We start from the raw sequence: 25,000 nt of genomic DNA on the forward strand, positions 1-25,000 counted from the left end.
GAAAAGACAGAGGTTAAGGAGAAGGAGGAAGGGGGGGGAGGAGGAGGAGAAGGAGGAGGAGAAGGAGGAGGAGAAGAAGGGTGGGGAAGAAGGGGGGGAAGAGGAGGAGGAGGAGGAAGGGGGGAGAAGGAAGAGGAGGAGAAGAAGGAGGAAGGGGGGAGAAGGAAGAGGAGGAGAAGAAGGAAAAAGGGGGGAGAAGGAAGAGGAGGAGAAGGAGGAGGAAGGGGGGAGAAGGAAGAGGAGGAGAAGGAGGAGGAAGGGGGGAGAAGGAGGAAGGGGGGAGAAGGAAGAAGAAGAGGAGGAGGAGGAGGAGGAGGAGGAGGAGGAGGAGGCGGAGGAGGCGGAGGAGGCGGAGGAGGCGGAGGTGGAGGAGGAGGAGGTGGAGGAAGGATGGAGGGGGAGGAGAGAGGAAGAGGATGGGGAATGATATCAACATAACTTACATATAGATAAATCTGCTTACCTGTCTTAACTGGATCTTGGAATTCTGTCTTGGTCCTTTTAAACAAATTGCCAAATCCAGCTCTGAAAGAAACGACTTTGTTAGGAAATGTTTTGAGCCAATAATCCCTTTTCTCCACCCTAAATGCCCTAAATGGTTCACAAAATTATTGATGGGTGTGCTAAATGCAACTTCAAGAACATGCGCTTCCCAAAACTATCTATAGAATTCATATATGAATAAACTAGTTATAACAAATATCAATATTTTTTTAAGGTTAACGACATTTTAAAAATTAATATTATACTTCATATTTCCAATGTAATCTACATTAATACTACCAAATACCTAGAAACCAACACATTTTGCTCCTTTTCTAATTGTTTTCATTTCAATATTTGTTCTACTTTTTGTATTCAGACTCTAAACTTGTTTCAGTCTTTTTTAAAAACAAACCTCTTTCTAATGACTCAGCTTAGATTTAAGCCATTCACAATGGTTGATGTTCAATCAAATCATGGCTTGACTATCTCTCACATAAATGATGTCCTATAATGTGCAGTAATGTGCCTGATTTAAGTTGTGTGCACTAAATGGTTGTTTGTTTGTTTGGCCCTGACTTGGTCATTGAGGTCATACAGCCTCTCAAATGTTGGCCTGGCTTCTATTTAGCTTCATAAACTAACAAATCACTTACACCAAAGCCAAGAGCATCAAGAGCAGGATAAAATTATGTTTTTTGGTTTCTAAATTTATCCTCAAGCAGCTGGCTCCACATACAGCCTGACAAGTGGTTCATTATGACACCATGAGCTCCTGTCAGGAGTGGGTGAATCATGTTAGTTATTACACTGTCACTATTATCCAGATCCAAGGAGTTAATATAATTCCATTTACTTCTCATATTTTTCTTCTGTTATTTACCACCTATAATCTTTTCAATTTTCAGCTTACTTTATATATGACAGTATACCTCTTGCATGAATTGTAAGCATGAGGAATAAAAAGATAATGAAAAAGTTTATTTTTTGAACTATTAGTTAAGGGGACTATTCCACCCAGCTGCATGACATTTTTTCTATTTTCTTCTGAGTAGCGACTTCTGCTCTTCCTTTTTTTATTCTTACTTTGCACAGTGGCCACATGTTAAATTTTTGGTATAACAGTCCCCTTACAGGCAGACAAAATCAAAGCATGTCAATGCAGCATGGTGACATGCTCTTTGGCCTGACCTGAGAGAGAGATCTTGACAGAGGGTCTCTCCTCCCCGAAATACAAGTTAGGGGCAGAGATCACATCAAATGCAGTCATCATGGAATGATGACTTGCCTAAACACATTAATACTATGCTTGTATTTACTTTTCTTGCCATTCCCAGGCAATTTCATTCAACTCATAAATTCTCATCATAACTGTTAACCCCATAAATGCCGGATGTCTCACCAGTGAAACACCTTGAACAGGCAACCTTCCTGAGTCTCTCATGTGTGAGGCACTTTTACTTTTGACCATCTGCCATGCATATTATGTGTGAGACTTTATGTCCGAACCAAGGTAACATCTATGTCTAAGTGGATATTTCCAAAACAATTTCCCATTGCACACTTAACACAATTTACCCCATGAGGTCACATAAAAAAGAATTAAATTCATTATTACTTGGATTTGATGTTATTGAAGGATGGAGAGAGTAGTGGAATTATGAGAGACAGAGAAAGAAAAAATATCAAAATAAAAACAAAAACAAAAGTGGAGACTAAGGAAGGAGGAAGGGAGACAATAAAAGTTAGACCGATAGACCTTTGACCTTGCTGACCACACTCTCCTAGCTTTTCCTCATCAATGGATGACCTCCATCGGCTGGAAGTCATTTTGCCCACAATTTGGTCCAAGTGCAAATCATGAGGCACCCAGATCCATTGGGTTAAATCACAATGTGAGGTCATCAGTGCAACTGATGATCATGCTTGATTCATATGCTTAACTGCTTAGACTGGTGCATTGCCATATGTACCACTGGTGTCGTAAGTCTCAGTCTGAAGTAAATTGCAAGCAAGTAATTTACTTGCAGGTCTACAGCCTATTCAGGAAAGCTCAAAACTAACAAATATGTAGTTTTTTTTTTTTTTTTTTTTTTTTTTTTTAATCATTTGGGCAGGTTAAGGTCAATGTGCACCAAGTGGCACAACTATATACACCCCAGAATGAATACCACAAAACATCCAAAATTACTTGGAAGGCTTGAGTTAGTATGCAGGAATACTCTTACATAACAAATCGAGCCCAAATAGTTCAGAATATAATGTATACTGTTGAAAGTATATGATAATTTGTTCTCATGGGATGGGCCCTTAAACTGAGGGAAAATTACATATTTTTGGTTAGACAGAATCAAGGACCATCAAAGACCTATATCATAACGAGAGAATACAAATACACTCACTCACTCTGATATATGAAATAATCTGATAAGCCAAAGAATAATGTCAGAAATGAGGAATATTAGTCATGACAAAAGTCTAGCTTTTCCTCATCACACAGCAAAGTATTTACCTGTCTTTCTGTATATAGCCTAAGTTGTAATGTCAAAAACAATCATTATCACTTTTTTTAACAGGCATTCTTACTTTGAAGGTATATCAATTTTCATTACAATGTACCAAAATATGTATTTCTTCAATATACATCCCTATCATATATCATGTGCTGTACATTGTTATGTATAAATATTTTTCTTATAAGATGGTGAATGGTTAGAAGAAATAAATGTGCTAGACATCAAAGGTCATATAACTAAGGTTAACGATCAGGATAAGATGTGCTAGATGTCAAAGGTTCTAGAAAGAATATTAGTGAAAAGGGTATAGAGGGGGAGCAAATGGAATACAGTGGGGATTTGTAAAAGAATGTGGTTAAAGGTATAGGATGATCAGATCAAATAGAGAGCATGCGTCTGAGGAAGGGAGAGTAACATTGTATGGGAAAACTGCTAAAGAGCTATTATGAACCAATTAAATGGTAATAAAGTAAGAAACGATAGTCGTGGAAGTAGAAGAATGAAATAAGGGAATAGGGGATGCTGTTGAAGTATTGGAAAGAGTGTCAGGAAGGGAGGGATCATATAGAAGGACACTGTTCTGACTTAAGGGAGTCAAATGGGCATCTAAAGGCACAGCTCACTGGCTTTCTTTATGCACGGGCCCCAACCCATCTTCGTCCACCCTGCCGGAAGTAGTGTTTCAACTGTGGAAACAGCCTCCATACCAGCCCAATCATACCCATGGATTGACTGCAGCAGCATGGAGCACAAGGATAGTTTCCCTTATTTTGCTTTAGTTTTGTGTATTATGGCTTTTAACTTTGTGAAGAATGAGGATAGAATACCACAGTGAAAAAAAGAAAAGACCTGAGCCATAATTATGCTAGTGAAGAAACAGGCACTGGAGGACAGTCACGGGTTTTACAAATTTCAAACATGGAGGTGTTTTTATTACGATTAGCTGCATCTTATAAAACCTCTGATTGAGAAGGATACTCAACTGAGAAAGGCAATTCCTGCAGACCATCAACACTTCGGTATCTAACAAGAGGTTAGTGTTAATAACATATTAGTTTTCATCTTTTGTGCATGATTTTGCTGGTGTCCTTTTGTTGTTTATGTGATGTCTAATTATTTGTAAATAAAATCTGATAAAGATTTAGCTAATTGCATACATAAAGAATATTGATATTTCTAAAAGAAATAATAATAATACTGGTAAGTACAATCAATAGCAACTAGTACAATGTGCAGTGAAACAAGTTCCAGGAATGCTAGATATGCTTGTTCTTGTGATTAAAATAAGTCCCCTCTTTACTGTAAAATTTCTTAATTGATTATTTATCCCTTGTTTAAAAAGTTCTTTTTGTTCCAGATACAGCGGCAGGAGAATGGCTCTGGATCATTAGAAAAACTGTAGGCAGAAAGCTATACTGATTTATTTTTTTATTTGGGGAAGTAATATTATTGAAATTTTGTGATTTTTACTTGATTATTAAGTTAATAATTTAATGTTTGTTGAAAGTTTTGTAATGTATTGTTTATTGTCAAGTTTCTAATATTCATTCTATTATAGTTCTAGGGTTGCTGCTAATTTTATAATTTCTTAAATATTATAGTTTGTATTTTTTAGTTATTGGTAGTAATTGATTTTTTCCTCTTAAATTCACATATTTTGAACTACATACTCCTTTAACATACATGAACTTGAATGAAAAATAAGTGCAAATGTTTGTTACCCAAGTATATTCTCATATATTTATATATAAATGATCACCATAAATACATAAAATAGTACTGTAACTATTAATACACATACACACATATATTTATATGTATGTGTATATAAAATACATATGCATGTGTGTATATATATATATATATATATATATATATATATATATATATATATATATATAATATATATATGCACACACACACACACACACACACACACATATGTATATGTATGTCATGTCATGTCTATAGAAGCTAATCTTGGCAATATTGGTGCAGGATTTATGTGGCTCTCTGGGAGGTATAGTGTGGCACTGGACTGCCACTGCATCATAGTCAAAGAGGCATCTGACCAGTCCTTGTTGTAGACAAGAGAGACAGAAACAGAAGTAAGAAAGGAGTGAGGTTGGGCAGAAATAGGTTTACCAGTGAGGTCAGTCAGGGTAGATAGTGCACGAGCTTGGGACTCAGATATAACTGTGACAAGGTGTGAACAATCATAATGACTGCAAAAGGAAACTTTGCCTACTTGTTTTTGGAGTTATTGTTGGAAGAGAAGGGCACTGTCAGAGTATGGGGCTGTAGGGGGAATCACAAAGAATTGATCCCAAAAAGAGTACTCAAAAGGTTTGCAGAGGTGGAAGCAGTAGAAGGACGAGGGCAGGAGGAAAATGGGGTAGCACTATTGGGGTGACAATAAGATGGAAAATAAGGATGAAGAGTAATAATAATAATAAGGGGGGGGTGGGGGTAGAAAATGAAGAAGATTGTGCAGTAGAAGATGGAGTGGAAGATGTTGAGAGAGAGGATGGGGTGTATTCTGAACGTTGTGTAGTGACCTGGGTGGATGATTCGGAATGGATAGAGTTGACAGCAAACATCAAGGAGGTGGTATTAGTATCAGTCGGAGCCATGGTCAAAGGAGAGGTTGGGGTTGGGAAACCAATGAAATCAAATTTAGATAGACTAGTTGATGAAGGGTCAAGCCTTAATGACCCTAATAAGGTTAAAACATCTTCATTATTGGCTATGGTGAGCTTAAAATAAATGGGGAGAGGAAACGGTCTACCCTCTGGGTCCCCATGAGGGGTAAGGGCTAGACAATTAACCAACAAAATACCGTGCACATGGCTCCCGGAGGCCGTTCATGACTGACGCAAAGCCAGCCTTTCATCCTTCCAGTGCAGCTCTCACACCTTATGAGGTGGAGAGATGATGAAGAAGAGATGGAAAAGAAAGGGGGAGAAGAAAAGACTGTGCAAAATTAGTTAAGGGGACCGTCCCTGGGTTTGGCAGGGGGGGTTGGGTCTGGGGGGTCGAAAATGAGTTATGCCCTGTTTCAGATTCGTATACTACTGTAGAATTACCCACTGTGAATATGAACTCCCGCGAAGAAAAAATAGGTGGTCAAACGAGGGCCTAGCCCCAGACAACTATTTCACTGATCAGCGTATTTCACAGTGGGTTGGTAGTCCATGATACTCTCTGAAGGTTTTTTAAACTGAGTTGAGGATTTTTCCTCATCTCAGTTGAAAGGGGACCAGGAACCATGAGTAGTAAGTATTAGCTTTCTTCTTACTCTCCCTTCCTCCCATTGTACACCCTGTTTGCTTATGGATGATTACGTAAGAGCATATTTATATTTACCCCACACCCCCTTCTCTTCTCTACCTCCCATTTTCGGTCGAGGGTATATATATATATATATATATATATATATATATATATATATATATATATATATATATAAAAAAAAAAAAAAAAAAAAAAAAAAAAAAAAAAAAAAAAATGGGACAAACCAGGTGGAGGGTAATATGAGGAATAGAGGAGCTGTGCAATAACTACTGATTCGATCTGAATGAAATAAAGAACAAGAGATAGAGCAATGGCTGGGCTTTCTCTTCTTATGTAAAAAGTAGCCAGTAAGCAAGTGAAGAAAATATTTAAAATTAAAAGAAATTTATCAAAAAAGTTTGAAGGTCGATTACTCGAAAAGTTTTTTTTTTCTTATTTCAGACTCCTCACGGCTTACAGTTTTAGTCCAATCTCAAAAGTATGCGCATAGAACTAGGAATCGTTTTTTTTTAAATTCAAAATACATAATTTTGAAAGAAATTAATGAATTTCCAAATTGGAATACATTTTGTTTATATGACCTAGAGGTTTTCTCAGCAAAAACGATATAGAAAATTAAGTTATAACTCTGGGACGTGAGAAGGCTAGAGTTAACCTAACTTTAAAAAATAGATTTTTCGTTGCGCCTATGATTCCCTTCGGTCAAATTAAATAAAATTCAGTATAAAGATGCGTAATATAGTACTTTTTCATCATACCAAATTTCATTAAAATCTGTAAGACCATTTTCAATTTTTTTTTAGAAATAGAAAAATAGAAAATGGTCTCGGTTTCCTAAGCCCCCCCCCCCCCCCCCCCCCCATGACAACAAGAAGCAAGGGATGAGGGGGGTTTCTTATAATACTTGTTACATTCATACACCAGGTAGGGACATCTACCAGCAACTATGAAAATAGCATTTTCCCTCTTCTTATGCAGTCTTTACTTACATATGAAATGGAACAGTAGTATAAACATTAAAAATAAAACCAAAATCAAAATTGCACCAGTGCATTTTTTATTTTCTACAAAGAGATAGGAAAAGATATGGTGATTTTTAAAATATTGAGATTCTTCTCTGCTGTTTACATATATTGTCTGCCTTGTAAGTGGTAGCTGGATGAAACTTGGGCTATGCCTCCCCCCTCCCCTCAAAAAAAAAAAAAAAAAAAAAAAAAAAATCAAAGCAGCTCTGTCTTGCTATTAATATATATATATATATATATATATATATATATATATATATATATATATATATATATATTATATGTGATTGCTGTTTGGTGATATTAGTTGGTGTACCCAAGGCAGAGATCTTGGCAATCTCTATCATATTTAAATACACAACATAACTTTTTTTTTAATGACTGACTAATGACTAAAATGTCATAGGTATATCTCAGCATCAGCGAATTTCTGAATTTCATATGGTTTTCTTAAATTTTTACAGCAGGACCACATCTTCTAGAGAACTATGCCAACAACTGTGGGTGGGATAGGCCTACATCTGGAACCTGGGGCTTTGTGTTCGGGAGTATGGGCAAATTTGTTTATAAGAGGCATTTTGAAAAAGCAAAAATAGTGATCATGAAAAACCTGAGACAAAATTTGGTCACAGCAGATGCAATCCCATGAATGAAGGAATGAGTGAACCCAATCATAAGTGTATAAACTACTACATAGGTCACTGTATGAAACAAAACCCTTGCAGACCCCCCTCCCTATCATCATATAATCCTATCCACTTCCCAATCACCACATTTTCTACCCAACTGCTTCAACAACTTGAGATACATTTTTGATGAGAAATGCAAGAAATTTTGCAGAATTTGTCATAAACGGGCTCTGGAGCAACAGTGTCTGGCTGGGCGGCCAAATTGCCAACACTTCTGACATTGACGGGGAAGAGATTGATATCATAGGACAGGGCAAGACACTTCACCAATATAAACTTCATGGGGGAGGTCATGTCTATAGATGCTAATCTTGGCAATATTGGTGCAGGACTTATGTTGCTCTCTGATGCAGTGGACTGCCACTGCATCATAGTCAACGAGGCATCTGACCAGTCCTTGTTTTAGACAAGAGAGACAGAAACAGAAGTAAGAAAGGAGTGAGGTTGGGCAGAAATAGGTTTACCAGTGAGGTCAGTCAGGGTAGATAGTGTACGAGCTTGGGACTCAGATATAACTGTGACACTGTGATACTATCCATGTAAACATACTACCTCAATATATGATGACTCATTCTCTTTTGTAGTAAGTAACAGGGGTAATCATAGAAGAAAACAGACTGGATGCTACTGGTAATGATAGTGAAATTAGCAAAGGAAATAAGAATTGAAAATAATATATTACAAGAGTTTAAGAGAAATAATATTTATCATTAATATTTATAATTGGCTAGTATTTATCGTCTAGAAAATAATGAAGTAATTACTATACTCAACAGCTACGTAGTTTATAATATCCTCTCTTGATAACAAAATAGGTAATTTAATAAGAACATTCCATGAAATCACTCATTTCTGTCAGCCATGTTAGCAGTTTTTTTTTACTAGTGTGACATCATGAAACTGTAGAAAGCTTCATTTTGTTTGGTTATGAAATCAAACCAAGATCTGAAACAGGAATGAATAAAAAGTTTCAAGATTTTCAATAAATCTTGAAATATCTTAACATTGTACTTCACTGTATTAACCCCAAGATCATGACAACTTCAGTAAGAGTTGTTTTCCTTGGGATATAACTAAAGTATTTGGAGACCCAAATAACACTGTACACAAATTTAATTTTGAAACAAGCAAAGATTACTGTAACAATAAAACTGTCAAATTTGTTTGAAGATGATTGTGCTATATACGGAAATAAAAAGTATTTCTAATAATAACTATGCTTATTTGATAATATAGAACAAATAATATATTTGAGAAATGCTTATTTAGCAAATACCTATTTCAGTAGAAGTTGACAGATATCAAAATACTAAAATACAATAAAAGTAAAATGCATATCTAAGGCAGCAACAATGGCCAGCCATTACATCATAACCACTGGTAAGTAGTTCACTGAGAAGAAAGGAAAGGTATGTGGGTTTGGTCACTTTGACACCAAGGTGGCATGTCATATGTGGTATGCCATGTGGTGAACCATTTGAACAGGAACATATGGAAACATAAGAATCCTTTCACACAGAAGTGGCATGGTACATTACATTTACCACGTGCGACTGACACACCACACGAAGACTGGACCTGCGGCAGTGTGTCAGATTTTAATGGAGCTTTACATACAAAGTAATTATAAGCTAAGTTAATATAAAAATTATAAAATCATAAACCAGATGATATAAAAAGGAAAACTTTTGAATGTATACACTGAGTAGTTTTGAAGTATCTAGAAAGATTCCCCAAACATATTTGACAACATGGCTTTGCTCGCCCAATGAGCAAGACTTTGGTTGAGAGGACACAGAATCTTTCTTCCAGACAATGAACATATTAACATAACATTTGTACAAACTGTGGAGAAATACAAATGTCTGTACAATACATCTCAGTACAATAAAAATACTCTCAATGGTAGAATTATCAAAATATTTTTCCTTACAACTGGGTATTGGAACAAGTCTGCCTCACATTCTGCCCCAAAGTCAACCACTTTATTCCTCCAAAGGACAGACAGATAACTGTAACAAGATTAATTAGGACTTAGGACAATAACATCGGCAACCTCTGATAATGCCATCATGTGAACAGAGTGACACGCAGCACTTGTAACCTGTGTGAAAATACAGTGCCATGTGTCACTTGCCACTTGCCACTCATGATGTGCCACCTTGTTGTGAAAGCAGCCTTAGCTTCCATTTGCATATTGTGCAACACTTTTTTTTGTACATTTTCTTGAATCGGTCCACTATTTTCATTGATTTCCTCAAATCAGTTAACTTCTGCAAATTAATACTGAAACCAATGAATATAATTTTTCAGTGTAGGCCTTTTGTATTCTTTGACTATTGTTTTCTGGTGTGCATTAACAAGAGATGACTAAGCATATACCTTGCTTTTTGTTCCTGTTCTTTTTGTGGTAAATATTCAGAATATCTTCCCATGACCAATCACAGCAATATTGGTATTGATGGATTCCTCTCACTCTGTACTACCCAAATATGTAGAAATTATGCTATGGGACCCACCCAAATCCCCTCCCCAAAACCTCCCATTCTTGGCCCTGATAGCAGGGGATGGCATGAAAAGTACCAGGGAATTTGTGGGGTACTATTCTCGTTTCAGTTCCCCACAGTCATGTAGTACAAGGTCAAATTTGCTTGTTATGGACATAATAACCAAAAATAAAGACACTTTTCATCTATGGTATATCCTTCGCAAGTTGATAATATGTAAGTTGTGCCACAGGTATAGGAGAATGTAATGACAATATCATAAAAAAGGGGTAAAAATATGCTCATTAATACATGAAATAATCTGTGCAAGCCAAGAATTTCGGAAATCAAGAAAATGGGATGTGACAAATGGCCACGCAGAGAGCATGTCCACAGTGATTGAATGGGGGTCAAAAGGCAGAGATCCCTAATAAGGAAATACAACGATCAGATGGGGGTCTGTGGTTGAAGCCCCTTGGTTAGGAAGATTTTTGGTTCAAAGGGTGATGTTTGTGGATTTCCCAGGAATAGCTGGAGTAACAGGGACTTACCATCAATCACTTCAGAAACAGTTACCAAAACTCGTTTAAATCATTTGCGATGGCAAAGAACAACAGATTCATGCATAATACAATGTGCATCACTAAAACAAGAAATAATAATTGCAAGGTTGGGTGGCTGTGTGAAACTAAAAAAATTACCAATTATGAATAACATACTCAGAATAAGTGGCTAAATTATCAATTAATCAAGATGACATGGAATTTTAATAAGCAAACATGAAATGTTACTAAAATGGAAGAACAATATGCAAACTAATCGAGAAAGTCAACTTTATAGCATGGAAAGACATAATTGTGTCACAATATTAAAATAAAAGGTGCCAAACTTTGTTCCTTGGAGACAAAGTTTCCTTCCTCGCTTATATGCTAATATCTATATTTTGATAGATATTTATATGTTATTTCATGTTGATTTACCATAGTGTGTTCCAAATGATATAAATTTCCTTTACATGTCATTAATTTCTCTAATATATTTACATTTTATGCTCTATAAAACTGTGTGATATCATTCAAGCACAAAATTATTCAATTTGCCAATGCTATTGGGTACAGAATTTGTGTCATTGTGGTCTGGGATAAAAGTGAAACATTTACTGAAATGGCAGAGGACCATGAACTTGTTTTATAAAACATTAGAGTGTCCCACGTGCAATAGTGCTAATTTGATATTAAACAACGTGTCTACACCTTTTTCTATGTCTGGCAGCAGAGCTCTACCCTTCCTCTGGTTAAATTATGTATTGCTTAATTTTAATTTTTAGTTATAATAAAATGAATGACCATATTGGTTTGGAAAGCAGGTTAGTAAGGTTTTGTATTTTACAGTCCCCAGCTAAGGAAACATGGAAATCAGAAGGGGGTCCAAGGGCATATCCCCATGTAAGAAAGGTTTTTGGTTCATATGGTAATCTTTGTAGTAGTTTATCCTTCTAGGCTTGGGTTCATTTGTGCAACATCATGTTTCTTGTGGGGCCGAATCTTGGCTCAGGTTTCTCTTTTTTCCCAATTTCTTTATCTTGCCACAGGTTTTTAATTTTTGCACTTAATTTTAGTTTTTAAATTACCTTAAAAGAGTTTGTCGTTAATGTTACCAAGAGCGACACACAGTGACAAGAGGGAAATGGACATTGCCATCCTATAGAGCATAAGAAATGGAGTAATAAAAAGCATAGGTACATTTGCAGCAGCCTTGTAATTAGTGCAAAATAACGAAAATATCTGCTGCATATCACCGCTCAGAGTTCTTAACCCCTTGCTGAAGGGTATAGAAAACTAAAAAAATAAAATCTACATATGCCCTAGCAACAATGGCAACGTGCCGACTTTGAGCGAGGGAGTTCATACATCAAGCTGAATCACCGCCTCGGAGCGCTTTGGCGCACCGCCGCACTCCACATTTGGTACGGTTTGTTATGAGGTCAAGAGACGTGACCCGTGGGGAAGGGGTTAAGAATTCTTAATGTGATATTTTCTTTAAGTAGGTATAAAGTGCTAATAAAGTGGGCGGGGGGGGAGGTTGCCCCTCGTCTAGGGCATAAATTGATGGCAGGAAAGGTTAGGTTTGGATTTTGGGCTCGCATGATAGCCTGGTAACAAATACTTTTTTTTTTGTGGGAAAATTTGGCATATCTTTGCCAAATATGCATTACTTTACAATTTTGAAGTCAAAGTTTATGTGGTGGACCTCTGTGTGAGGGTACTTTGTGGGTTTCCGCAGCATTATTTCTAAATATTTAAATAGTGCGGAGTAAGAGGAATCCACTGATACCTCTTTTGTTATGATCTGTCACAGCATGTGAAGGCAATCTAAATGCTACCCTTTTTTTTTTAAATTAGAATAGAGTTATACATTCCCCTGCAGAATAAAAGGCCAATCAGAGACTCAGCAGCAATTATGATTCCTTGTCGAAGGTCACAATAGGAATGACCTATAACGATATACGAAAAGAATATGAGGAAACACCACGGTCACGGATAAACCTTCGCAAATCCTGTGCTTTTACCCTCAGGTTTCCCTTGTTTGTTGAAACTTTTCTAATAACCGAACAGTCTTTTTCCGCCGAGAAGCCAAGTTTGGAGACGCTTCATCCTTCCAAATTCCAGTCGTTCTTACGGCCCTATTTTATAGCGCCTCTATATGCACTTCATCAATTAAACTGATGATAAGAAATCTATGAGAATTCTATGAGCCTTAAAATTACCTTAGAAATGAGCGAAGAGTTTTTCCTCGTCTATTTCCGTCTCGCCGCCGCCGACGCCATCACAACACTGCGTCCGAATTCGTGCACGGAATTCAAAACTTTCCACACGCAGTTTTTCATTGACAGCAAACGCCACAAAATTCTTATAACACTCAAATCACAAAAATGAGATAAAGGTGAATTCATTCATCACCACGAAACGGAAATCATTTAATGCATTGACCGGCTAGCACTATAGCCTTTTCCGCGAACGAATTGGAACACAAGCGCAGCATGAAGCTCAGTGAGCGAAAAGAAAAGAACAGATTCGCAAGGAATAAGGCAAGGAAGGAATTAAGCAGAACATGAGAAGCAGAGCAAGGAATGGATGAAGGATAAGTCTAGCAAGTGAGGATGTAAGCTTTGAAATTAGAGAACAAAATTAGGAATTGCTATAAATACGGAAATCTATGTAAGATAAAGGGAGGAAATGTGGGATTAGGAAGGTACACGGGGAAATTTAGAAAAGAAATTGGGAATTAAGTATGAAGTTAAGAAAGAACTAAGATAGTTGTGGAGAGAAATGAGAAATTAAGAGATTAACTAAGAAGGAAAGGCGAAACACACATAAGTTGGAGAATCCATGCTGAACACATTATAAATACAGCAACCAAGGCGAAGAGAAAGAAAACACGCACGCACAGATATGCCGAAGGAAATATTTTCAGGCTAACTGAGCACATCATGCCACGAATTAGAAATATAGTGAAAAGACGTCCGGTATGTACTCTTTCCTTCGTTGTTTCACACACACACACACACAAACACACACACACACACACACACACACACACACACACACACACACACACACACACACACACACACACACACACACACACACACACACACACAATCTATCTATCTATCTATTTAGTCGAGTGTGATGCCTATCTATGTGTGTGAGTAGTGAGTGTGCATTTGTGCGTGTGTATTTGTGTGTGCGTATGTGTGGATATTCGTGTGCGCGCGCGCGTGTGTGGATATTTGTGTGTGTGTGTGTGTGTGTGGATATTTGTGTGTGTGTGTGTGTGTGTGTGTGTGTGTGTGTGTGTGTGTGTGTGTGTGTGTGTGTGTGTGTGTGTGTGTGTGTGTGTGTGTGTTTGTTCGTTTGGATATATATATACATATATATATACACACACATATATATATAAATATATATATATATATATATATAGAGAGAGAGAGAGAGAGAGAGAGAGAGAGAGAGAGAGAGAGAGAGAGAGAGAGACTGATCTAGATCGATAAATATAGACATGGATGTTGTAACATCTGTGGATTGTTATGCAATGCCAGAGACGTAACTCAGAATTTCTTTAGTTCTGACGGGAGTTATGAACACGGAATCAATTAACTATAATTGTCCATTAACTATAATTTTCAATTGTCATCATGTTGGCCGACGTTCACTCCCTCCTGACGCTGGCCCCTGTGGAGAGCAGGTTGCTGATGACCTGCCCTCACTGGGAACCCCGGAATTTGTGATGTTTGGTCTTTGTAATTAATGTCACCAAGAATCTATTTTAATATCTTTGGTACAGCGTTTCAAGCCTCTGTGCCTATTGTACCAAAACTCCACTGTTAAACTACAGTATAGGATTGCGCATGATATATGAGACCACAATTAAAGGAGTTATAATTCATCATAATTTCGCTTTGACGCTACTAACAAGTTTGTACAATATTTATCACTGTGAATGTAATTTCTTCTCCCCTTCTTGAACAGACCTTTTAAATAAAACAATCGATTTCGTGTCTTAATTTTACGTAATTTTATGTGTGCGTGGCTATTCGGTTATGACGTTGTGAAAATAATATGGTATAGGTCAGATCATGACAATTATTTCACAAGCAGAAAAGTCACAGTATCGGAAGTAAAACATTTAAAGGTAGAGTTCGTCACACGTTGTTCGGGGATTTCCCCTCCCCCAGGGGCGCCACTCAGCTTTTTCTTGGGGGGCCAAGGGCGAAGTGAACAAAAATTAGAAAAAAATAGCTATTATAGGGGCGTTTTAACCGTACCTATATGTGTGTAATATAGTAAATTAAATGAATAAATAAATGAAAAGTGGCCCATGGGGAGGGCAAGCGAGACCTTAGAGAGGGAGGAGGCAAACACAGTTGTCGTGAATCACGGTTTTCGCCGTGACCACGACGATGAAATGTCTTATACTTCCACTCACTATCACTCTCCCGCAGGCATGCACAAAAGAAGTTTGTAAAAGGTCTCGCCAGACAATGCTAGGAGCCGACTTACCTCTCGGGGGTGAGGATCCCCTGCATTCGCCCCGAGGCTCCGCACCTGCATAGAAAACGCGCCCAGGAAAGAAAACGCGGCTACATCTCTTTCCATTTTACTGCATTATTTAATTAGTTTCTGTTTTTTTACGATAATTAAAAATTTATTTTGATTCGTTATTTATACCTTTACACAATAACGCAAGAACTACAGAAGCAATATATTATGAATGAAAAAGGAAATGAGAGCAGAGAGGAATCTATTATTTTATCTTTTTACTTCAGTATTTATTATTTTAGTTCTTTTTATTTCTTTTACCCATTTGTGTTGCTATTTTTCATTTTTTTAATGTTCTTTTTCAGTTTAATGAGTGAAGAGATTCCCATCCTTAATTACGCTCTTTTCGCGCCACGAGGTTTAAAGGGAAGATACGAAAGGCATGGCAACGGATAGGTCTTTGGGTCCTGGTAAAGGGCAGTCGTTCGCAGAGGAACCCCGGAATGAGCCTTCCCTAAGACTGATAACTGGTCGTGAAAAATATCGGAATTAGGTTGCAGGAGATACTTCTGTTAATTTATTTAAGTATAGTGATTAACAGACCGGCGCCTCTCTTATCTTTACTTTGTGTTTTATGTTCTTGCGTTCATGTGTTTTATTATTTTTTTCTTAGTGTTTTATATATATTCTTGTGTGTTATTTTTCTAATGTTCGTGTTCATCTTAGTGTTTCATGTTCGTATTCTAAATGTTCCATTATAAACTTTTACCTTTACTTTAATAAAATGAGAAGTACGAGAAGGTTTTAACACTAACATTGTGAATAGAAAGAATGAGACCCCAGAGGCTGTAAGGCGGAATGAAATATAGATTAAGTTATCAGAACAGGAAACAGTGCCACACACCGCAGCACCATAAGGCGGCTGGGAAGTCATCCCCCGCACACGTCTTCTCTCGGCTAAGACACGTTTACCGAATTCTCGTACACAACACTTACACTCCTTCTCTCTTTCACACACACACACACACACACACACACACTCACTATCTCTTCGTTCCACACACTCTTCCCTTACGCTATCATCATCTCACAACATTGACAAATCCCGTTCCATACGTAATTAAATGGGTGATGGCAGCGAACACTTTTCTTAATCTTTTCAAGAGATTATTAAACAGCTACGATTGCTACACCAGCCCTCCCGTTTGACGACTCTGCCTTCCCCTCCTTCCACCTACACCACTCTGAAGGAGCACCTGTGAGCACGGCGTCTTCGCCCCTTGCCCTTCCTCCTGGTAATGCCACGAACTCGCCAAGAGCCATGCAAAAGCACTGGCTTGTTTTCAGTGCATGGCCGATCCTTCAAGCTATGAAATTTTGTATCATTAGTCAAAAGTGAAACTCTATAATTTTATAAAGACTAGATAATCTAAAAATCGGTTTCCAAATTTTACCAAAACAACATCCAACTTTCTAAACTTCTGTCAGTCAGTGTATCCCTCCGTCAGTATTTGTGGTCTTCAAAGTGGTTAGCATTGACCCCTGAAGTGGGACTATTCAAGGGACCGAAATGCCTGGGGGTCAAATGGGGTCGAAAACGCAGGGACGTTTGTAGTTTTGGAGTCGAAAGGTGCCTTTCGTATAAGAAATCAAAATATATGAAAAACAGCTTGCTGATGCACTTTTCTAATTTACATATGATTGTTTTTTTTTATTTTCTGTTCATTTCATATTCTGTTTATATTTCGTTTCCTTATATTCCATAAGAGATATTCACATAACAAGTTTCACAGAGCTTAGTATATAGCATGTATATGGAAAACAGGATTCCCCTCAATAACGCATATGGAAATTGCACATCTGTTTGATTATTAATGATATTAATGTTTGTACATGCCTGGGAGTCGATGAGAAATCAAGGGTTCCATGAAGGGGCCAATGTTGTAAAAAGTTTGGGGACTCCTGATCTCGATCTATATATATATATATATATATATATATATATATATATATGATTATCTATCTCTATCAGTTAATCTGTCAATCTATCAATGTTGCCTTTTTTTCGCTAGTTTTAACGTTCTTAATTGGTGTTCCTTACTGGTCGGTGTCACTAATTTATCTATTGGGGTATCTTCATGCACAAATTAGGCAATTTAAGTTATTCTAGTCATTTTGTCAATGCCATTCATTCTAAGGTTTCAGTTCTACTTAGTTTTTATTGTGATTATTAGTGTGAACATTTTGTACATTTCGTTTACATTTACTCTACTTTTTCCCAATTTATACTATTTCTATATCTATCCCGTTCAGGGGGTGGCAGAGGTGGCGTAACCTCCGGCGAGCTATCAGGATAGGCGCTTGGAACATCCGGCACGACGAGCGGTTACCTCTGCTATGGAGGGAATTAGAGCAGTTGGGAGTTGAGAGGTGGCTGCCCTCTCGGAGGTGAGAAGACCTGGCAGCGGCACGATCAGTATGGGTGGGTACAAATACTACTGATTGCGCCGTGGTGATGGTCATCAACCCCAGGGACAAGCCATAGCCATCTCCAGCCAACTTCAACCCTCGGTAGTTGAGGTAACACCGGTTAATGAGCTTATTATGGCATTGAGACTGAAGCATGCTTTTAGCTTCGTGTCTCTTATTGCTATGTACACTCCTACCGATGTTTGCAAACTCGATGCGAATGAAGCATTCTACACTAAACGCACATCCATGGCCGACAATTGCCCCCGGCGAGACATTCGCATTGTTCTAGGCGACTTCAATGCAGTATCCGGCTGTGAATGAGCTAACTACGAGATGTCTCTCGGTCCCCATGGTTCGGGAGCTGATCCCAGCAGCGAAAACAACCTCCTTCTTCAGACTTTGCTTGGTCCCAGAGAATGAAAACTTCTGACTCCTGGTATCAGCACTCCAACCCACATTGCTGGACATGGTATAGCGATATAGATACTGTGTCCAAGATCAACCACATTCTTGTTAGCACTTGTTGGAGGATCCTTCAGAATTGTAGGGTTTACCGAGTTTTGTAGCACTGACCATAGGCTGGTAGTAGCTACCCTACGGGTCCACTTCAAACCTCCTTCTCCCTCCAGTGACCACTCTAGGATGTTTCACTTGGACAGACTGAGGGAGGAGGAGTGTGCCCATGGGTTCACCACGGCAGTCTGTCATCGATTCACAGAACTTGAAAACCTGACAGACCCAGTTGTTCTGTGGGAGCCCTTCAAGTGCGAAACACTCGAAGCAACACAGGAGTCCATTGGCATACGCCTTAGGGCAAGGTAGAATTTCATCTACTTGGAGACTTTGGAGGCCACTGAAGTGTGTCGCATTGCTCAGCTGAATGGCAATCAGGACTTGTGTCGCTCTTGGGTGCGTAGGACTTGGTTACTGCTGAGAAGAGACAAGAAACAGTTCATCAGGAATCTTGCTGAGGAGGTTGAAGGCCATTTCTTGGTAAATGACCTTATACCTGGCTACCGAGCTGTGAGAAAGCTGAACTCTAAGCCCTCCTCACAGATGACTACAGTCCGCTCCATGGATGGACAGACAGATCTCAGATCATGTTGGGGTTCATAAACATTGGACTGAATACTTTGAGCAGGTAGACCTTCAACAGTTAGCTTGGAAGCAAGTGGTATCACTATACCTGAGCCGGACCCGCCCATTAGCAAGGAACCACCTATCCCATCTGAGGTTAGAGTGGCGATTTCTAAGCTGAAGAGTGAGAAAGCCGCAGGCATATGCGAAATCCCTGCTAAAGGCTGGGGGGGAACCTATGGCATGGGGCTTGCTTGCAGTCTTGACTGCCATCTAGCAGTCTAGTTCCATTCCCCCTGATCCGTTGAGAGGCATGTTTATCCCTCTCATTCTTCTGAAACAGAGCACTTCGAGTGATTGTGGAAAGCCGTCATGAGTTTGGTTGTGGGTTGCTTGCAGCCTACATCTAGCTTAAGAAGGCGTTTGACTTGGTGCAATGAGAATCGCTATGGGAGATTCTGAGACTTAGGGGAATTCTGACACGGATTATTGACCCAATAGCAAGCCTATAAACCAGTGCTGAAAGTGTTGTAAAATGTGGTGGGAGCCTGTCGAACTTCTTCCCTGTTAATTCAGGGGTAAGGCAAGGCCGTGTCCTTGCACCAACACTTTTCAACTCCTGCATGGACTGGATAATGGGGAGAGCTACTATCCAAAGTCAGTGTGGAGCAACACTATGCAATATCAAGGTCTATGACCTTGACTGCTGATGATGTTGCTATCCTATCTGAGTCTCTGGAGTCACTGGTGGCGGCTCTTGATGCATTTAGCAATGAGGCGAAGCCTTTGGGCCTAGAAGTCTCCTGGACCAAGACCAAGATTCAGGACTTTGGGGGCCTGTCAGGGAATACTTTCAGTTGATCCATGCCTGCGGTGAGGATGCTGAAGTCTAAGAGCACTTTGCATACCTTGGTAGCGTAGTCATATATGCAGGCTGTCAGACCAAGAAGTCAGTAGACAGATTGGTCTGGCAACAGTAGCCATGAACTCGATCAACAAGAGAATTTGAAGATTTGAAGGTACCTGTACAGAAGGACCAAGCTACGTGTCTTCAAGGCCTTGCCAGTTTTGCTCTATGGAAGCAAAACCTGGACACCTATCTAGTGCCTTTTGTAACAAATCTCTTTGCCGGATCATGGGGTACAGTTGACAGGACCATGTGTCCAACTGACGGATACACCATGAGGCTGGCATGGGACCTGTTACTTGCATAATCTGGGATCACCAGCTCAGGCTGTATGGGCACCTAGCTCATTTCCCTGTGGACGACCCAGCCCATCATGTTGTTTCTCTGCGAGACAATCCTGAGACGACCTAAGAGCTTGGGCAGCTCGACGAGACCTATTGCGAGGAGCTAGAGATGGGCCGAGGCCCTGCCTGGAGACTCGCTATAAGGGACCCTCGTGGCTAGAAGCGAAGGGTGGATGCTGCCCTGCGCCCCCGTCGGCGTTAGCCCCTTGATATTGATGAGATTAATGTTGTACATGCCTGGGGGTCGATGAGAAATCACGTGTTCCATGAAGGGGTCAATGTTGTAAAAAGTTTGGGGACCCCTGATCTAGATCTATATATATATCTGTCTGTCTATATATATATATATCTGTCTGTCTATATATCTATGTCTGTCCATCTATTTTTATCTATTAATCTGTCAATCTTTTTTTTCTAGTTTTCCCGTTCTTAATTGGTGTTTAATAGACGATGTTATTAATTGATCTATTGAGGTATCCTCATACACGGTTTAGGCACTCTCAGTCATTCTAGTAATTTTACCAATGTCTCCATTCTAAGGTCTCAGTTCTACTTAGTTTTTTTTATTGTGATTATTAGTGTGAACCTTTTGTACATTTAATTCACATTTATTCTACTTTTCCCCACTTCTACTATTTCTATAACTCTGCCTTTTATTTAATTCAACTGTATCTTCATATTGCGTTTTGACTATGTTTACTTAATTAAATTATTTATTAAAAGCCTAGCATTTGTGTTACTGAAGCGATAGAAACATAATTTCAAACAATTAGCATTGAACCTGGGGTAACCTCCTAGATGGGGGGCGAGCTCTAGAGGAAAAATATTAAAGTATTATTTTTTCTAATTATTCTTTCAATATAAGCGTGGTGCATTAATAAATAAATTATGAAAAAATGCAAATGCATCGCATTTACAAACAATATCTTTCTACGATTTTCCGCCCCTCATTATCCCTCGAAACCCATGGGGATGGAAAGTTAGCTCGCCCTGGAACAATATGCTTCTCGATGGTTAATTCCATGCTCTCCCAGCCTGCCACACTGGCCACCGGTTATCACTAATATGTTCACATTTCTCCAGGTAAGACGGTCGGTGCATATTTTACCTTTGTTGTTACACTTACATAAAAAGGGTAAGTAGCCATGAGTAGCCGTGAGTGATTATTATTCACAGCTTTTGAATTTCGTTTGATTGTATCTCTTAAATTTAGGAGGGAATTTGATCTACTCTACGGAAGAACCAATTCCCAGAGGAGGCACGGCAGTAAACAAAAACAAAAAAAAAATAAGAATCATTTAAATTTGTAGGCTCCTTTCACCTGAGCTTACAAATTTTGGGTATTGTTGGAAATGACGCCCATCACAAAAAATGAAGAATCTGATATTGCCTTCCGATAGAATGTAACATTCTAAGATACTTTTCTTCTATAGCATTTACTTCATAAATTAATAAGAGCAGTAGAAAGGATAGAAAAAATAAAGGCAGGCATTCCATGACAAGTACTGTTCCAGCGGCGAGAACATGACGCGAAGTCGAGGCGGCGACGAAACAATCGGACGGAATTGCAGCAGATGACGTCAGCGGGGAAATCAAATAAGCCAATGGGAATTGCCCATGGTCTTGACGCGACAACAGACAATAGCAACCAGTCTATTAGAGCCAATAAGATTTATAATAGATAATTTCGTGACAATAGAAGCTGGACTCAAGAGAAATGTCGAAATTCAAATAATTTCCATAGCCTGTTTTGTCCTCTGTGCTCAGCCGGCAAGGAGTTTATCAGTAGCCCTAGTGACCGATCCTGATTTCCTTGTTCCTTGAATTGGCAGTAAAATGTGTTTTCTTTTTTAATACGGTTGACATCGATACAGTTATCATTGTTATTGATGTTATGATTATTAAATTGTTATTAAAATCTCGATAACATTTCAGACAATGAAAAAATGCAAAAGACCCGTTCCAAAAGTCGAGGAAAAGGGTAAACAGGTGAGATAGTTAGGTCTAATAACCGACTCCTTGGTGATTAAGCACTTGTGGAGCCATCTATGTGTAAAGACAATAACTAAACTATTATTACATTGGGCATGGAGTGTATTCTTGCCATACGTAGCGATTGAGCTAAGGTGCCATTATGCCTTAAAATGCAAAATAATATAGCAGTAACGAAAATATGGGCAGATAGTGGTTGCAATTCCCGCCAGCAGAGAACTTGCATACTAGACATTGAGGATTTATTGGTCAAGGTTAGAAATTATCGGTGCGAGATTCGGATATTTGTCCGGACAGGATAGATCCTACCGAAAAACCGAGGTGAAGATTTTGCAAACCTGGAAATCGGCGTTAGGTGTCATTTTTGCGTAACACACCAGTGAGACTTGTTAAATGTATTGAAGACTTGAATTTTATGTAGACGATTTCTTTATTGCACTCGTTGACCCAGTGCATTCAGGTGTCAATTCGTTGTTGGAACGAGAAATCTTGGCAAGTACTTAACACTAAATATCTTTTTTTAGCATCCTGAAACCTGTAAAGGTGGGTACACTATTCCACGTCCCATATCATTGTTGCGTCTCACCCAGTGATGTGATAGGGTGCAACAGGGTTATTGTATCCACTTGTTGCATGTTGTATCATCGTTCCGTGGTGCAAGTGTCATTCAGTTTCTTTCTGACTGAAGAAATAAATGCAGATGTTTAGTTGGCTGCGGGCACGTATATTTTCATTCATGAACATATAGTCAACAAAAGGAACACGAAAGTCACGGCGTTGGTGACTTTCTAAACGAGGTTGAACAAGTACGTTGGTTGACTTAACCTAATCGCCACGTATGGCAAGAATACATGCCGTGCCCAATGTAATACTAGTTTTTTTTTTATTGAATTTACATATAGATGGCTCTACAAGTGCTTAGTCACCAAGGAGTCGGTTATTAGACCTACCAATCTCACCTATTTACCTTTTTCCTCGACTTTTGGAAAGGGCCTTTTGCATTTTTTCATTGTCTTAAATGTTATCGAGATTTTAATAACAATTTAGTAATCATAACATCAATAACAATGATAACAGTATTGATATTAATTGCATTAAGAGAAAAGACAGATTTTCCCGCCAATTCAAGGAATGGGGAAATCAGGATCGGTCACTAAGGCTACTAATAGACCCCTTGCCGGCTGAGCACATGTGGGGTCATCTGTATGTGTAACAACATTCATAAAAAAACTACAGGGGACAGAACATAAATCCGGAGCGGATTGGTTAAAATTTCAGTATGTGAATGGACTGTACAGAAACTTAACTAGGATGCACCCAAATGATTTTGAGTTTCTGTTATCTGCAATTTGAAAAAAAAAAAAAAAAAATTCGGAAAGCAATTCCTGTCCAGAAAAGGATAACAGTAACAATACACTCTCTGGCCACCGGCGATTTATACACCAGTACCTCTTCAAAATCTCCAAACTGAACGTGCAACGGGACACTGCCAAGCTCCCCGTCCACACGAGGGTATGTGAGTTGTGTATTATTCCTTTGATTTGACGACAAAAGACCGACAAATGGATCGAGCCCATTGCATATATTTGTATTATATTTTGATACACAACGGTTCAATGCTTTCCAGTCCACACTGCTATGCAACGATGATATGATACATGAAAATGCAACAAGTGTGTACAGCCTAACACTTTTTGTCACATTGTTTCAAACTGTATCATGGTCGCTACAAAACACGTGGCGTCGAAGTTTATACTGACATACAATGTCTTGAAGGTTACTTTTTCTTAATTTCACATAAAAAGTCAATAGTTAATAGAAAACCATTAGAGAACTTAGTATGCAGTTATGATATTCCATTACAAACAAAACATTGTGGAAGCTTTAAATAAAATGGAAAAAGTACCTGACTACTCTTCAGTTTATATTGTTTATGCACACCACTCTTCGCTTCGCAAAGCTGTGGAAACTTTCAAATATATTTCTTAAACCAAAATACTTTTTTCTTATTACATACATTGTTCTTCATATGAAAAGTGGAAGTTACATGAGGTTTTGTATATTATCGTATCCACGGCAAGTGATCTCCATCTTTGAATCAGACAACTAGGTCATTCCAATTATCACAGGCATTTACTTCTCTTACTGATTGAATTATATTACAAAATCAAGATACACAGCCAAGATACACTACGTCGTTCGGCGTCTGTCATGATTGACTTAAAATTTTACCTATATCGAGTGAACATGTATTTGATGTATTGCTAAATAAACATAGAAATCTCTTATAAACTTTTAAAATAAATTTCGTATCAAGAAACTGCGCTGCGATTCGTGATTGATGAAAATATGAATCCCTCTCTGAGACTGCATGACAAATATTGCGCCCTGATTGCCCGGCCGGTGTATCAAGTTGTATCAAGATAGATGCAAACCAGAAAGATGTTTAACCAGGTTCCTGTAATGAGCGCGTAAAGGGCAAACATATATGAGTGTTAGGGGTTTCGCAAATGCTACAGAAATGGCGTAAGTATTTTAACCCAAGGACGGGAAGCGCCAATAATACATGGAAGGCAGAACTGGTTGATTTATATCCCTGTGTGTGAATAGTGTTTAGTCCTTTATCTACTCCCCCACACACGCATATGTGTGTGTGTGTGTAAGTGTGGG

At 38.6% G+C, this 25,000-nt stretch overlaps 1 protein-coding gene across 2 annotated transcripts in view; it reads right to left on the bottom strand.

Annotated features, from left to right (window-relative positions):
• Nucleotides 1-13,392, bottom strand: part of LOC125029796 (uncharacterized protein C19orf47-like) — an 18,180-nt gene extending 4,788 nt beyond the window's left edge. The window contains exons 1-2 of one of the 2 annotated variants that reach the window (XM_047619951.1): nucleotides 13,261-13,392; nucleotides 464-525 (exon numbers count right to left, since the gene is read on the bottom strand). The gene's annotated coding sequence lies outside the window, so the exon portion shown is untranslated. The remainder of the gene's footprint in view (nucleotides 1-463; nucleotides 526-13,260) is intronic. The other variant, XM_047619950.1, reaches the window with a different exon arrangement.
• Nucleotides 13,393-25,000: the final 11,608 nt, after the last annotated feature.

The sequence above is a fragment of the Penaeus chinensis genome, chromosome 10, assembly GCF_019202785.1.
Source record: "Penaeus chinensis breed Huanghai No. 1 chromosome 10, ASM1920278v2, whole genome shotgun sequence".
Classification (NCBI taxonomy): Eukaryota; Metazoa; Arthropoda; class Malacostraca; order Decapoda; family Penaeidae; genus Penaeus; species Penaeus chinensis.